We start from the raw sequence: 14,298 nt of genomic DNA on the forward strand, positions 1-14,298 counted from the left end.
ATTCTTATACCAAAAAATATATATATATATATATATATTTTATTAAATATATATATGTATATTTTATTTTTTGGTATAAGAATTCATCTACTTACAGTTTTTTGGGGGGAGGGGGGAGCAGGGGTTTACCTGAAATTCAGATTTAACTAGATGTCTTGCTTTTTTTGGTTTTTTGAATTTTGCAACCCTGGGCTGATCTGGGTCCCACCCCTCATCCTCCCTGGTGACCACTGCCCACTTGCCCCCGCCCCCACTAGGCTTCTGTCCACTTCCCCGTCTCCTCTTCCTCTTCTGTTAGAAAGTTGTCACCGTGTTTGTAATCCCTGCTGGGACTTGAGCTCCAGGCCCAGACCTGGGCCCACGCTGGGGGTGTTGGGCAACGTAGGGGGCTCTGGGTTGAGCCAGTGGAAGGACCACTCCAGGTGTTATTCGGCCCCCCTGTTTGGGCCACGCAGAGACCGGAGGCTTATCCACCCAGCCGCCATGCACCTCATGCCAGACACTGTGCTGCATGTGGGGACACACGGGAAAACCCCACAAGGGTTTGGTAAACACAAATTCTTCTTCTCCTCCTCCCCCTCTTCCTCCTCCTCCTCCTTCTTCTTCTATACTGGAAATTGAACCCAGGAGTGCTCTACCAGTGACTTACATTCCCAGCCCTTTTTATTTATTTTTTCTGAGACAAGGTCTCACTAAGTTACTGAGGCTGGCCTCAAACTTGCGATCCTCCTACCTCAGCCTCCCCAGCAACTGAGATTACAGGTATGCACCCCTGTGTCCAGCTGTAGATGAAGATTCTTAAGAACAGAAAAGCACTGAGGGTTCTCGGAGTGCAGGGAGTGCAGGGGCCAGCCTGCATGGAGGGACCCTGGAGAGGGTGTGGTCATTTCTTTCTGGTGGAGGGAAGTCAGGAGGAGTCTCCTGGAGAAGGTGACCTTTGGTGTCCCTGCCTGTGCCTGTTTCTGTTCTGACGGCCACTGGATTAGTCTGCTCAAGCTGCTGCAACCTAGTATATTTCACCCTCCCTTGGGTACAGGTTCCGCATCCATGGATTCAACCAATCGCTGAAAGAAAGTACTAGAAATCTTTGTGTCTATCCCAAGTATGTACTGATTTCTTGTCCCTGTCATTATTCCCTAAACAATAGAGTAGGACACCTACAACATCATTCAGGTTCTGTTAGGGTGGCCCTGGAACCCACTTCCCCTGGATACCAAGGGTGGCTGTACCACAGGTGGAGGGCTGAGACGGTGGACATCTGTTTCCTCACGTCTGGGGTTGGCAGTCCAAGCCCAGAGTGTGGGCAGGGCTGGCCTTTTCTGCGGCCTCTCTTCTTGGCCTGTAGGTGGATTTTCTCCCTGGGTCCTCCCGTGGTCCTGAGTGTCTGTGACCTCGTCTTGTTTTACAAAGACACCAGTCGTACTGGACAAGGCCCACCCTAGTGACCTCATTTTAACTGAATCACCTGCCTGAAGACCCTGTCTCCAAATAGAGTCACATTCTGAGGTTTTGGGGGCTAAGACCTCAACGTGTGAGTTTGGGGGTGTCATAGTTCAACTAGTTACAACCCCCTTCCACCTTCACTCTGATCCCCGGGTCCCCAAATCCCAACCTGGATCTTCTCAGAGGCAAATCAGGCGTCTTCTCCTGGGACAGCCCTCATGTTGGGGGACATCACCTCCTCCTCTTGACAGGCCCCACAGAAAGGACCCAGGTGAGAGGGAGGGAAGGATGCCTGGGTGCTGTCCCAAAGGTGGACCTCTGAGCCTCCACTGAAGCAGCCCACCCTGCCTCGAGCCTTTCTATACCTCCACGGGACTAGCGGGCAGCAATTGGGGAGGGTCAAAGCCCACCCTCCGTGGGTTTCCCTGGACACTGTTCCATCCTGCTTCGGGAGTCAGAGAAGGAAGGGGGGCACTCTGCCACCTTGGGGTTGAAAGAGCCATTTGTCAACTCCCAGGCCTCTCCAGGCCGACCCCACTTGAGAGGGTGGATGCCCTTGGAATAGGTCTCACTTTGAACCCCAGATGGAATCCCTGTCCACCTAAATAACAGAGGGATTCTCCAAAGACGAAGACGTTTAATTGGGAGCTGCCTTGCAACGGGACCTGCTTTAGTGAACGCGCAGTCTTCAGGGAGGCCGAGGAAGAGGGAGCTGTGGAGCAGAAGGAGCTGATAAAGGAGGGTATTTTGAAAGACCTCTGAGCCCAAACCTTGTTGGCCACATTCCCTGCAGAAAGTCTCTTCTCTTTCTCACACTGAGAACTGAGCCCAGGGGCGCCCTCCCATTGAGCCACATCCCAGCCCTTTCTTTATTTTGTATTTTGAGGCAGGGGGCCCATGAAGCTGCCCAGGCTGGCCTCGAGCTTACACTCCTCCTGCCTCAGCCTCCCAGGAGCTGGGACCACAGACCAGGGCTGCCATGAGCTGCCAAGTGCTTTCTGTCCGGGTTTCTGTGGCCTTGCACAGGGCCGCGGTCGTGGCAGAGTCCAGGTGACAGTCCTTGTTAGCAGGCTCAGGTGTGTCAGGCCGACCCCCTCCTTCATGACCTCACAGGTCGGTCTGTTTGTTGTCACCAGGGCCGTGCACAAGTGGCTCTGTTTTGATTTGGCAGCTTTCAGTTCCACACGTGTGGAGGCCAGCAGGCGAAGGCAGCCTGGAGCCTGGCAGGTCTCGTGGCTGAGCAAACCACAGCAGAGGGTGGGCGGCCGGCCCTCCCGGGTCCGCAGGCAGTTGCCCAGGGCTCCTGGAGGTGGAGACCATCAGCTCTTCTCCTTCCTCTGAAACCTCAGCTACCCTCTTCTTTTCGCAGGAGAACTTCCCTGAGGATCGTCCTTCTTCCTTTACTCTCCATCCTAGCCCAGTCTCTCCCGCCCGACACTCAGATCTCCAGAGACCTGCAGACTGTTGAAACCATTCCCGTGTCTCCTGGGGGCCTCCCACTCAGGAGGCTTGGTCACGCTCCATCAGCCACTCGTCCCTTCTTGGAGGGCTTCACAGCTTTGCTCGCGGGGGGCCCAGGGCCACCATCTCGCACTAGTCTAGGGCCACCATCCACAAATGCTCTGTGAGTCGCTGGGCTGGCCTTCAACTTGCAATCCTCCTGCATCAGCCTCCCAAGCTGCTGGGCACGTCCTTTGCCCATTCTTAAGGTGGGACTTTGTCTATTTGTTAAGTTGTAAGAGTTCTTTATACATTCTAGATGCTAGGCCCTTCAGATGCTGCACATGCTGTACGAACATCCACTCCCATTCTTTTCACTTAACATGTCCTTTTGAATAAGAGTTTAAATTTTGATGAAGTCCAAGTCATCTATTTTTCCTTTGTTGATTATTTTTTTTGACATATTTAAGAAATCTGAATCAAAGGTGAGAAAGATACACTATTCTGTTTTCTTTTCAATTTTGACACATATCTAGGTAATTCATCCATTTTTGGATTTGATTCTTATATATGTCTTGTAGAAGAGGTCCAAATTCATTTTTTTAGCAGAGATTAACCCAGGGGCACATGCCACTGAGGTACATCTCCAGGCTTTTTTATTTTTTTAATATATACATATATTTTAAATTTAAGGCTAGCCTTGGAATTTTTTTTTTTTGTACTGGGGATTGAACCCAGGGGTTCTTTAACACTGAACCACATGCCCAGCCCTTTTTATTTTTATTTTGAGATCGGGTCTTACTAAGTTTCTTAGGGCCTTGCTAAGTGGCTGAGACTAGCTCGAACTTGTGATCCTCCTGCCTCAGCCTCCAGAGTCACTGAGATTACAAGTGTGTGTCACTGCACCTGGCTCCAATTTCATTTCTATTTATGTGTCTGTCTAGTTGTCCCAGCACTATTTTTTAAAAGAGATTATATTTTCCATTCAATAGTTTGTACCCTTATTGAAAATCAGTGATGGGTTTATTTCTGGATTCTCAGAATGAGAATATCTCTTTGAACATAGATTCAATAAAAAGTCCAGAAGAGCCATAGCATTTAAATGAGACTTCATTAGTCCTAGAATAAGACAATTAGACCTATCATAAGAAAAGCTAAAAATTAAAGAGACCTAAAAGACTAGCCTATCATGCAAATAACTTAACTGCTTTCAAGAAAAAAGACTGGTGCTCTCTAAAGGAATACAACAAAACCAAGCAGTCTGCCATAGCAAATTCCCAATGTGTGACATTCAGAGAGAAGAGAAACAGAAAAATACATTTACATAAGTACTGGGTTGAGTTTTCACAAATTTGATAAAAACTATAAATCCACAGATCCAAGATATTTGATTAATTCTAAACAGGATACCCTCTCTCTTCTGTCTCTCTCTTACACACACCTCCCCATACAGACACATCAAATAATTGAAACAAATAATTGAACTCCAGTGACAAAGAGAAAATATTAAAACCAGTGAGAGAAAAATAGAAACTGCAAACAAAGAAGTAGAGAAAAAATTAACTGGATGTAGTGGTGCACGCCTGTAATCCCAGCTACTCAGGAGGCTGAAGCAGGAGTTTCGCAAGTTCAAGGCTAGCCTCAGCGACCTAGTGAGACTCTCAAAATAAAACACAAGACGAGCTGGGGAAGTAGCGCCGTGCTAAGTCCTGACTTCAATGCTCAACACCACACACACATACACACACACAGAAAAAAAAAAAGATAAGAAAAAATTACAGCCGAATTCTCATAGGACATCACCCGAGTCAAAAGAATTCAAGGTATGAATGGAAAACCTGCTAGCCTAGTATTCCATATGGACTTAAATTCCAATGAAAATATCTTTCCATAGCAAATGTATGTGAACACGCTCCCTGTGAAACGACAGCGGAGGGCACCTGTCGCGGCATACCTACGCTATAAGAAATAACACAAGACCTTTGGGCAAAAGGGAATCGACGTGTTAGAGACGTCTGGGTGTACCCAGTGAATGAAGAGCAACTAAAATGGTTACTACGTGGACAAACAAACATAAAAGTTTATTGTTTATTTTCTAAATTACTATTTAAAACTTGATGGTTAAAAATAAAAACGATATATTATGGAATTAATAAAAATAAGGACTTGAATCATGGGCTTATCAAAACCACATCAAAAGTATACAGTAGCAAAATTATATGTGGACTATAAAAACCCATATGTTATTTATTAAAAAACCCCTCTATTTCCTCACTCCCCCTCCCGTTTCTTTATTTTACTTTGGCAGTGCTGGGGATCGAACCAGGGCCTGACCCAAAGGAGGCTGGTGCCCTGCCTCTGAGCTACACCCCCAGGCCTTCCCTCAGAACCATGAGGGAGATTCCTGTGGCCTGAGGTGAGGGTTAGGAGAGGCTGTCTCCCGAGAGGACACAGGGCCAAGTCACAGGTGAGCTCTGAGCTGCACCGAGCTGGGCAGGGGTGTCTCGGGATCCTCTGCACCCATCAGGGCTCCACAGCTCTGCTTCCCTGGGAACCCCGGGACCTGTGGGAAACTGTTGTGAGACAGAGACTGGGATGTGGAGGGTTTGCTCTGGGAGAAGACAGGTGGAGACAGGTGGAGACAGGTGAAGACAGGTGGAGACAGGTGGAGACAGGTGAAGACAGGTGAAGACAGGTGGAGACAGGTGGAGACAGGTGAAAACAGGTGGAAGACAGGTGGAGACAGGTGAGGACAGGTGGAGACAGGTGAGGACAGGTGGAGACAGGTGGAACCACCAGGGATCCAGGGTGAAACCCCAGGATAGTGTGAGGCACGTTGCTCACCTGGTGTAGTGGATCCAGGTGAGGCTGTAGGTTAAAAGGAAGCCAGCCGCTTAGCGGGCCCCCTGAGCAGGGTGAGGATTAGAGGCCAGGAGCCCTGCTGCTCCCTGGAGATTTGGGGGCAGGAGGAGGAGGTATCTGGGGAAGGAAGATGGGAGGGGCACAGAGGCCCGAGGCTCCTAGGTCCCCACCTCAGGCCCTGCCCGTGCCCCATCTCTGAATGCAGGTCTCCTGCTTATGCTGACCCTGCACAGCCAGGCTCAGGGAGATGTGGGGGAGCCCGGGGCATGCTGAGCCCAGCAGGTGGACTCATCACCTATGACCACCTGGGGCAGTTCAGGACCTGAGGATCCAAGGGCTGAGAGGGGCTCAGGGTGAGGCCTCCCTGGGTCCAGCTCAGTGTGGCAGGGGGGTCGATGTCAGCATCACAGACCAGGTGCAGGGACTGGCCCTCCTGGCTCTCAGTGTGGTGGCATTGCCCAGGACCCCTGGGACTAGGAGACAGAGAGAGAAAGGGCAGGGCTGAGTCCCTTGGCTCCCCTGGAGGCAGGAATGGAAGGCAGCCCCTCTGCGCCAGCACTGAGGGGGCAAGCAGGGAGAAGACCCCGGGTGAGAGGGGTGAGGAGGCCATGTGCAGACCTGGGCCGGGGGAGGGGCCCCAGCAAGACAGCAGGGGAAGCTGGGCAGGAGGGTGCATGGGCTGCTCAGGAGGATCACGTGTTGAAGGCCAGCCTGGGCAACTCAGCAAGACCCCATCTCTAAATAAAAGATAAAAAGGGCTGGGGATGTGCCTCGGTGGTTAAGTGCCCTGGGCTCAATCCCCAGGACTGAAAAAAAAAAAAAAAGACGGGCGTGGTGGGCAGGAGAGGACGTTGAAGTGCAAATCCGCGGAGAGCAGCTAACCCTTGCAGGTCTGGCCGGGGCGATACCAAGATAGGTGGTGTCATTGACCCTTTTCCTGAGGGCCACTGGGAGCCATGGAGGGATCCAAGGGAAGAAACAGTGTCCTATGTGGGTTAGAGAGAGATCCCTGTGGAGTCCAAATTGTGGCCACTTGGAGAGGGGCAAACAAGGGGCTAGCAGGCCAGAGAAAAGGCTGGCACAAGTCCAGACGAGAGGCCCAAGCCTAGGCGGGGCGGCAACCACGCGGATGGAGGAAGGAACAACTTGAGACATTTCTTAGAAGTCAGGTTTGCAGAACTGCCTGACTGATGGTGACTATTTGGTAAGACAGATGTCGCAAAGAGATTCCTAGGGTATCCACTCAGGGGCTCCCCAGGGAGATCAGGGAGTGCACACGCCAAGCTGCCCTGGACAGAGATTTATGAGGGCTTGGGGGCAGGGTCATGCAGAGAGCAGACAGAGACCCAGGCCCAACTGTGGAGCTCATGTATTAGGCTTCTTCTGGAAGACTGAGATGGCAAGGTCAAGAAGTGGCAGGAAAGAGGGGAAGAGAGAGCCACAGGAAGGGGGAGGAGGGAGAAGTCGGCACAGAGCCAGCCCTGGAGGTGGGAGGGACTGTCAGCGAGGAGGTCACAGGGCTCACCCCCTCGCAACCTCCAAGGGAGAAGGCCCCGCCTAGCTGTGCCGCTCCAGGAAGAGTCCCCCGCCGTATCCCAGGCCCTGGCTCCCCTTACCCAGTCAGCCCTGCCCACAGGGACCTGGGCATCCTGGCCTGGCACTCACAGAACACATTGAACCTGACAGTTCTCTTCACCACCCCCCAGCTCCAGGGATGGACACATAACAGGTGAGGTGGGGGCCGTGGTTGAGTGGCCCTGGTGTGAGGATGAGCACTCACTGGGGAGTGGAGCATCCTCAGGCCCAGTGGAGAAGTGAGGGTCACTCTGATCCATGAGAAGGTTGGAGTGTCCCCTCCTACAGGCCCATGGCACTACACAGGTATTGTTCCTGGGGTAGCCAGATTCCAGGATCTCGGGGGTGTGGATATCAGGGGATTGTTTCAGAGCTTGGCAGGAGACAGAGACCCAAGCCCTGGTAGGGACCCCAAAGTGGTCTTCCCCAGGGCTGTCATCCCCACCATCTGCACCCCATGGTCTCCCACAGGATGAGGAGCAGAGGATCCCACCCCAGTCCTCCACGGGGGACCTCAGGTCCCCCCAGATGACCTCCTTCCTTCCCCATCACAAGCACAGAGAGATGGTTCTCTTTGTAACTGTACTTCACAGTGTACCCCTTCTCCACCTGAAGAGGTATGAACCACCCTGGCTCCTCTGTGTGTCCCCAGTGTCCCTGCTGCTCTGCAGGTCCTGAGTGGGTGGGATCTTCCCTGGGTCTCCTCCTATGCTCGGCCCACTGGGTTGTTCATGGCTCCTGGAGAATCCTGGTTTGTACCAGCCCCTGCACAAAACCAGTAGCCAGTGACAGAGGTCGTCCTTGAAGATGCCAGGCTAGGAGACCTGCAGGGCATGGGGACAGAGACCCCCCTGCACGTCCCCCACTCTCGCACCTCCAGCAGGTATCTGGGACCCTGAGCCAGGGATCCTTTGGAGAAAAGAGGGTGTTGGCTGTGCAGCCCCCACAGATTCTCTCCCTGCACCCCCCACTGGCCCCCAGCAGGGGCAGCAGCTTCAGCAGGGTGGAGGTGGAGGTCCCGGGCTCTGCGAGTAGGCACAGAAGGGAGGGCGAGTGGAGGGGAAGCACACAGCAAGCCCAGGAAAGAGGTCAGACAGCCAACGACCGCAGAAGAGGAACCTCAGGACACCTGTCGAGGCCCCTGGAGCAGCCGCATCTACTATCCAGGTGGGGTCTCCACAGGGGCCACACCCAGCAAGGAGGACAGACCCCGAGCTCCTGGCCCCTGGTGGGCAGCCTCTCCTCCCCCGCCACTGTCCACATCAGGAGGTAGGCACCGCCTGGCCATCGACAGGTTCTAGATGCTCTGCAGGGTCAGGAGGGGCAGGCGGAGGAGACGGGGTGTCACACGTGTGGGAGGGTGGGGTGAGTGAGGTGGCACTGAACAATGGGCCACACACGGGCATCTGCTCCTCGCTGGGAAGTGGGGGTGGGGGGTGGCAGACTTCATCTCCATCCTTGAGCAGTCCTCTAAGGTGTGAGGAGTGCGAAGCCCCAGATGTTCCAGCGCCTTCTGGGGTGTGGTGCAAGGGCTTGTGGGAAAGCCCCTCTCCCCGTGCAGCCAGAAGGCGACTTCTCAGGAACACACGGGTAGGGTGCATGGGCCCAGGGCAAGAGAGGGTCACGAGGCTCAGCCTGGGTTTCCTGACCACAGCCTCCCCTTCCCCAGGTGTCCCTGCGGTGACCATTCAGAGCCTGCCTGTGTAGTCAGGGTGGGGGAAGCCCTGGTTCTGGTGGCCCAGGGCCGTCCCCTTCAAGTCGGCTTCCTTGACTCCCACGGAGGGGTCACCACTCCCGACCTGAGGAAGGCGTGTGTCTGAGGGAGAATTCAGTGGGAGGATGGAGGCCAACTGCGCTCTGAAGACTCAGGGTTGGCTCTCCTGCCGTGTCCCAAGGCAGACTCCAAGAGGACACAAGTCCCACTCCACCCTTTGATTCTCGGCCTCAGTCATGTGCTTATCCTGTCTGCTCTGGGGTCTCGGGAAACCCAAGTCTCAACCTCTTCCTTCATCACCACCTCCTCATCCTCATCCTCCTCCTGCTCTCTGGGGACATCGGTGGTGACTGAGCCACCAGGTGAGCTCTGCAGCCAACAGCCCTTACAGCTGTCCCACGTGTGACACTCTGGTTCCCTCCTGTTCAGCCCCTTCATCAGCACACTGGTCCCTTCCAGGAGCCTGGAGACCTGGCAGGAGGAGGGACACTCTCCAAAGGGAGGTTCCCCTGGGGCTGGGGTGGACCAGGAGATGAGAAGAACTTTCCAGACACCTTGAGGGGCTCTCAGAACATCCTGTGAGTCCACCACACCTTCATGGGACCCTCAGAGCAGGCCTAGGACAGGGGCTCCAGGGACAGATCCACTTCCCAGTGCTCCTGGGCTCCCTGCTGGCCTGGGACCCAGGACCCCCCCCCCCTTAGCCTCCTGCCTCTCTACTCCCCACACCTGTAGGGGGCCAGTCCCCTGTCACTTGGCCTGGCTGGTCCCTTCCTGCATTCCTGAGAAAGCTGCCTGGGCCTGTCCATCCTGCACTGGTCACTCTGAGCGTGGATGCACCTGGTGCTCGAGGTTGGGCCAGCACCAGGGTTGCAAGGCCATGGGGTCCCTGGATCTCAGCAGCAGGAGGAGAATGGTGACGTCAGTGAGCAGAGCAGCTGGGCCCTGGGAGCTAAGTCATCCAGATGGCAGGCAGTGGCCAGAGGCACTGTGACACTGTCATTTCTCTCCTACCAAGACATTGGGTCTGGCTGGCCTGAGGGCCAGGGCTCCAGTGTCCCAGGGCAGAGTGAAGGACCCCCTCAGGACACAGGGTGGCTGCTGCCCTGCTGTGTGTGTTGTAGCATGAGCGGGTCCTGCCTGTGTCCGTTTGTGCATTGTGGTGTGTTTGTGTTGGTATCTGTGGCCTCTGTTTGTGTCTGAGGTAGGTGTGTGTATGTGCATGTGTGGTGTGCACTTCAGCATCTGGAGTGTATATGTGTCCTGCATGTGTGTCTGCATGTGTGTCCATGGTCTTTGTGCACATGTCTGAGGTGTGCATGTGGATTTTTGTGTGTTTGAGCNGAGCAGATCCTGGGGAGGCCACAGGTGAGGAGGAAGCTGGCCCAGGTGGCCCCCCACGCAGGCAGGGACCAGAAGGAGAGGGGCACAGGGAGGTGGGGGATGCAGGCATGAGGTCCCCGTGCCCAGGTCTCAGTGGCACCCAGACTCCCTGCCCCTCCAGGACTCTGGGCTCAGGTCAGCCTGGGCTGAGAAGAAACTGCAGGAAGCATCTGGGCAGAAATTGGGCTGGGGCCTGCGGTGCCTGAGACCACCTGGCAAGATGGACTCTCCAGACAGAAATGTGAGAAGACAGAGGGAAACCTCTGAGGGGAAAGAGGGAATAAATTCAGACGAAGAGGGGGGAAGCCCTGCGGGTGTGGGCTGCCTGGAGCAGGCTGCTCACCAGAGCCAACCTGATTCTCCCAGGGTCTGGGAGTGCTCTAAATGCCACTGTGATTGACTCCTGCTCCTTACCAATGCTGTCCCAAGACAGCACGGCCACTCCCACCTGGTCACTGGGGATGTCCCTGGCTAACCCCCCCTCACCTCAGGACAGCCTGAATCCCTAGCTAACACCCCCGGGGACAAGAAGCCCCAGCCTGGACACACCCCACAGGGTCCTGGACACCCTTGACCAGCTCACAGACAGCGTGTCACCAGGCCCCTCTCTAACCCACCTCTGCACTGGAGTGTGGCCAAGGCTCTGCTCAGGGACCTCCATCCACCAGGAGACTCTGGCCCAGGGACATCCCTGCAGAGGGGCTGCCACTGACCTGCAGTGCTTTTGTCCAGATGGGCTGAGATGTCCCCGGTTAATGGCCCTTTCTCCGACCTGGACACCCTGGGCCTGGCAGTACCTCACACCCATCCTGTGCCCCTTCTCACTCTCCACCGCCTGGTGCTGCGCTCTCTGAGGCTCCCCCCCTCCTGGGCTCCTCCTGGCTCCCTGCTGCTTCCTCCTCACTCCCCCTCCCGCACCACAGGGCCCCAGGCTCTCCTGTAGCCACTCTGGCCTTGATGTGGTGGCCCAGACTCTGTCCACTGGACCCTCCCGCAGCCCCAGCCTCTCCCTGGCACTTCCCATCTCCAACCGGACGTCTCAGAGGCACAGACACAAATTTCCAGAAGCCAAAATAAGGCCGGATCTTCTCTCGAAAATGTCCCCTCCTGCAGAGTTGGCAGTTTCAATTCTGAGATTTCCAGGGAACCACAGTGGCGACTCCCTGTGGGCTTCTGTGACCTCAGTGATGTGTGCGGAGTCATCCTCAGTGTCCACTCAGCTGTGAGCTGGAGGCGGTGGGCTCTGTGCTGCTGCCCAGCGTGCAGTGTGCCACCCTCAGCAAACCTGCTGCTTCCCGGGTGCCCAGAACCAGCTTCCCACCCAGACCGTCACTACCCTGCGCTGCGTCCCCCTGTTGGCCTCCTCGCCCACCCCACCCTGTGCAGGCTTCCTGGGCGCTACAGTCGGGTGGACCCCATTAAAGTAGGTCTCAGTTCATGTCCCTCTTCTGCTCAAGATGCAGAATGACTCAGATGAATCTACGTGGAAGGTTGTAGAAGTAGGGATCTGGTCAAGCACCTGGAACAACTGGCGAGTTATCTGCTGAAGGAAGAGGGGATTTCACAGGTGGCTGCCGACCCTGTGCTCAAACCATGGTGCGTCCAGAGGCCAGTCAGGGGCGAAAGGAGGAGCCAGACTGGGGCTGCTGAGCTGGGATCCTGGGGCACAGAGGTTCTCTGGGCCTGAGGAGAGGGAAAGGCCAGCGCAGTGGAGCGCAGTGCTGACCGTGGCCGTGCTTTTCCTGCCCCAAATGTCAGGGCAAGGTTCTCAAGGCCCCTCCTGTGCAGTGAGGGGCAGGTCCTGCTGATGCCCAGGGGGTGGGGGAGGCAGGAAGGAGCCAGAGGGGAGCTGGCTCCGGGGAGTGGTTTTGCCTGAGGCTGAATTGAGAAGCACTTTGGTGCAGGTGGGCAGAGGTAATAGGGATGGGGGACTCGGGGGAAAGGGGCCAGGTCTCTGGTTGGGCTGTGGGGACAGAGTGCCATCAGGGGGATGGAGAACCAGCAAGTGAAGGGGGTTTAGGGCTGTGTTAGCCACGCACTTCTGAGGTTCTGACACCCAGGACCCCGAGTCACTGCCTCTCCCCGAGCCAATCCCTAGGGCTGGGGAGGAGCCAAACCCCTGGGCAGTTCTCAGAAGAGGAAGCCCACACTCACATGGATCTGGAGCTCATCCCCTGGACACAGAGGGGCGGACATCTCAAGGCCAAGGACTCCACTGGTGGAAACCCTAGGTCCAGAGCAGAGAAGGAGCAGAGGCGTGGTCCTGCCTCTGTCTTGGGTGCTATCTGGAGCAGCAGGAGCAGGACCGAGACCCAGGTAAGGGTTCGAGGTTCCCCATTCTGAGGTGTGTTTCTGAGCACCACTGTGTACACCAGGTGTGTCACCTCCTGCCTGCTGGAAACAGGTCCAGCCTCATCCACACACATGGCCTTGGTCCTGCAGATGTTTTGGGTAGGAGGTTGGGCGTGGGTAAGGTCCGGCCCTTAGGGCTCGGCTCCACCCAGGGCCCTCACAGCACTCCATCTGAAGTCCTTCCTGTGAGGGGAAACAGGGGCATCTTGTAGTTAAACGGAGGAAGTCGGGCCGCCAAAAGAGGAATTCAAGACCTTGAAAGAAAAAGTCCCCAATCTTGGGCACGCGCAGTAGCCCAGGGACTGACAAGTTAACTTTCACCAATGAACACCATTAGCACTGAGGTTTGCTCCCGCTCTGTGCATTTTTGGGTGGAGAAAGATACTTTGGCTTGGGCAGAAGAAAAGAAATCATGTGAAATTCAGCTGTCAATCAGGGTGCCAGTCAACACCAGATCCCCCCAGGGGAGCAGGCAGGGAACCAGCACAGCCCTGTAAAAGCCAGCTCCACTGTGCCCATGGCGCCTTGAGCTACTCCCCAGCTCAGCCTGCTCTGCGACACTTTCTCTTGCAATGAACCTCTGTCTGACCTGCCAGCCTCTCCTGTCCCCCTCAGTTCTGTGCTTGGGATGCCAAGAACCTGGACCAGGGACCACGGCTCCCTAGCGGTGCCCAGTAAGATCACTGGCAAGACAGCCAGGAGGTAAACAGGTGCCAGCCAAGGTCGGTGAGTCTTTACTCTCTGCCACACTCTTGGCAGGACTTGTTGGGATTTGGGGTTTCATTGTGTTTTCCTTTTTACCTCCTGACGAGCCTGTTTCCCCCCACTTCTCAGCCACTGCTGCACCGAGCCCCATGGTTAGACTTCATCTGTGCTGGAAATAAGACAGAGCTCACCAACGCAGGCACCTTGTGCAATCATCCAGTGCCCCAACGCCACGGCCTTTCTAAAAGGAAATAAGCTGGGCCCGAGCTCAATCCTCTTTGCTGACTGCTTCTCTGCTTGGGGCGTCCCTCCAGGCCCCGACGACGCCCTTCTCAGCCTTCTGCAAGCTCTCATTCCCTCCCGGCCACTCTCCCCTGGCCTTGCTTGTGGATGTCACCTCCTCCCAAACACCTCCTGTCCTGTTCATCCCAAATTCCCTGCCTGTGGGGAATGGGGGGTATTAACTGTGGTTAATCTGGATGACTGGACGCCATTGAAGGGCCCCAGTACAAGCCAGGGAATTCCGAATTCCCCTGAAGGGGAGTCAAAATCCTCGCCAGCTAGACCTCGTCTGTGGGAGACAGAACAATGGCCAGAAGCCCCTGTGCAAACCTTCCCGGCCTCTGCCAAGCCCCACTTCTGTGCATCAAGACCTCTTGGGGCTCCTAAGGCTACCACCCCAAATCCAGATGCTCTCTTGTCTCTCGGGGAGACAAATAACCCCCTCCATACCTCCCACCAGAGGAGAAAGGGTCTTATTGAAATCCCAGCCACTGCGGCACATGCCTGGCTGCTCTCTCCTTTCCTGTACCCGGGGACTCTGC

General features: G+C 55.3%; 1 long non-coding RNA gene across 1 annotated transcript; it reads left to right on the forward strand.

Annotated features, from left to right (window-relative positions):
• The first annotated feature begins 7,267 nt into the window (after nucleotides 1-7,267).
• On the forward strand, nucleotides 7,268-10,385 carry LOC125612560. Its single transcript, XR_007342971.1, has 3 exons — nucleotides 7,268-7,474; nucleotides 7,792-8,589; nucleotides 8,990-10,385. It is a non-coding gene; the product is annotated as an uncharacterized LOC125612560 (long non-coding RNA).
• The last annotated feature ends 3,913 nt before the right edge of the window (nucleotides 10,386-14,298 follow it).

This window comes from Marmota marmota, unplaced genomic scaffold, assembly GCF_001458135.2.
Source record: "Marmota marmota marmota unplaced genomic scaffold, marMar, whole genome shotgun sequence".
NCBI lineage: Eukaryota > Metazoa > Chordata > Mammalia > Rodentia > Sciuridae > Marmota > Marmota marmota.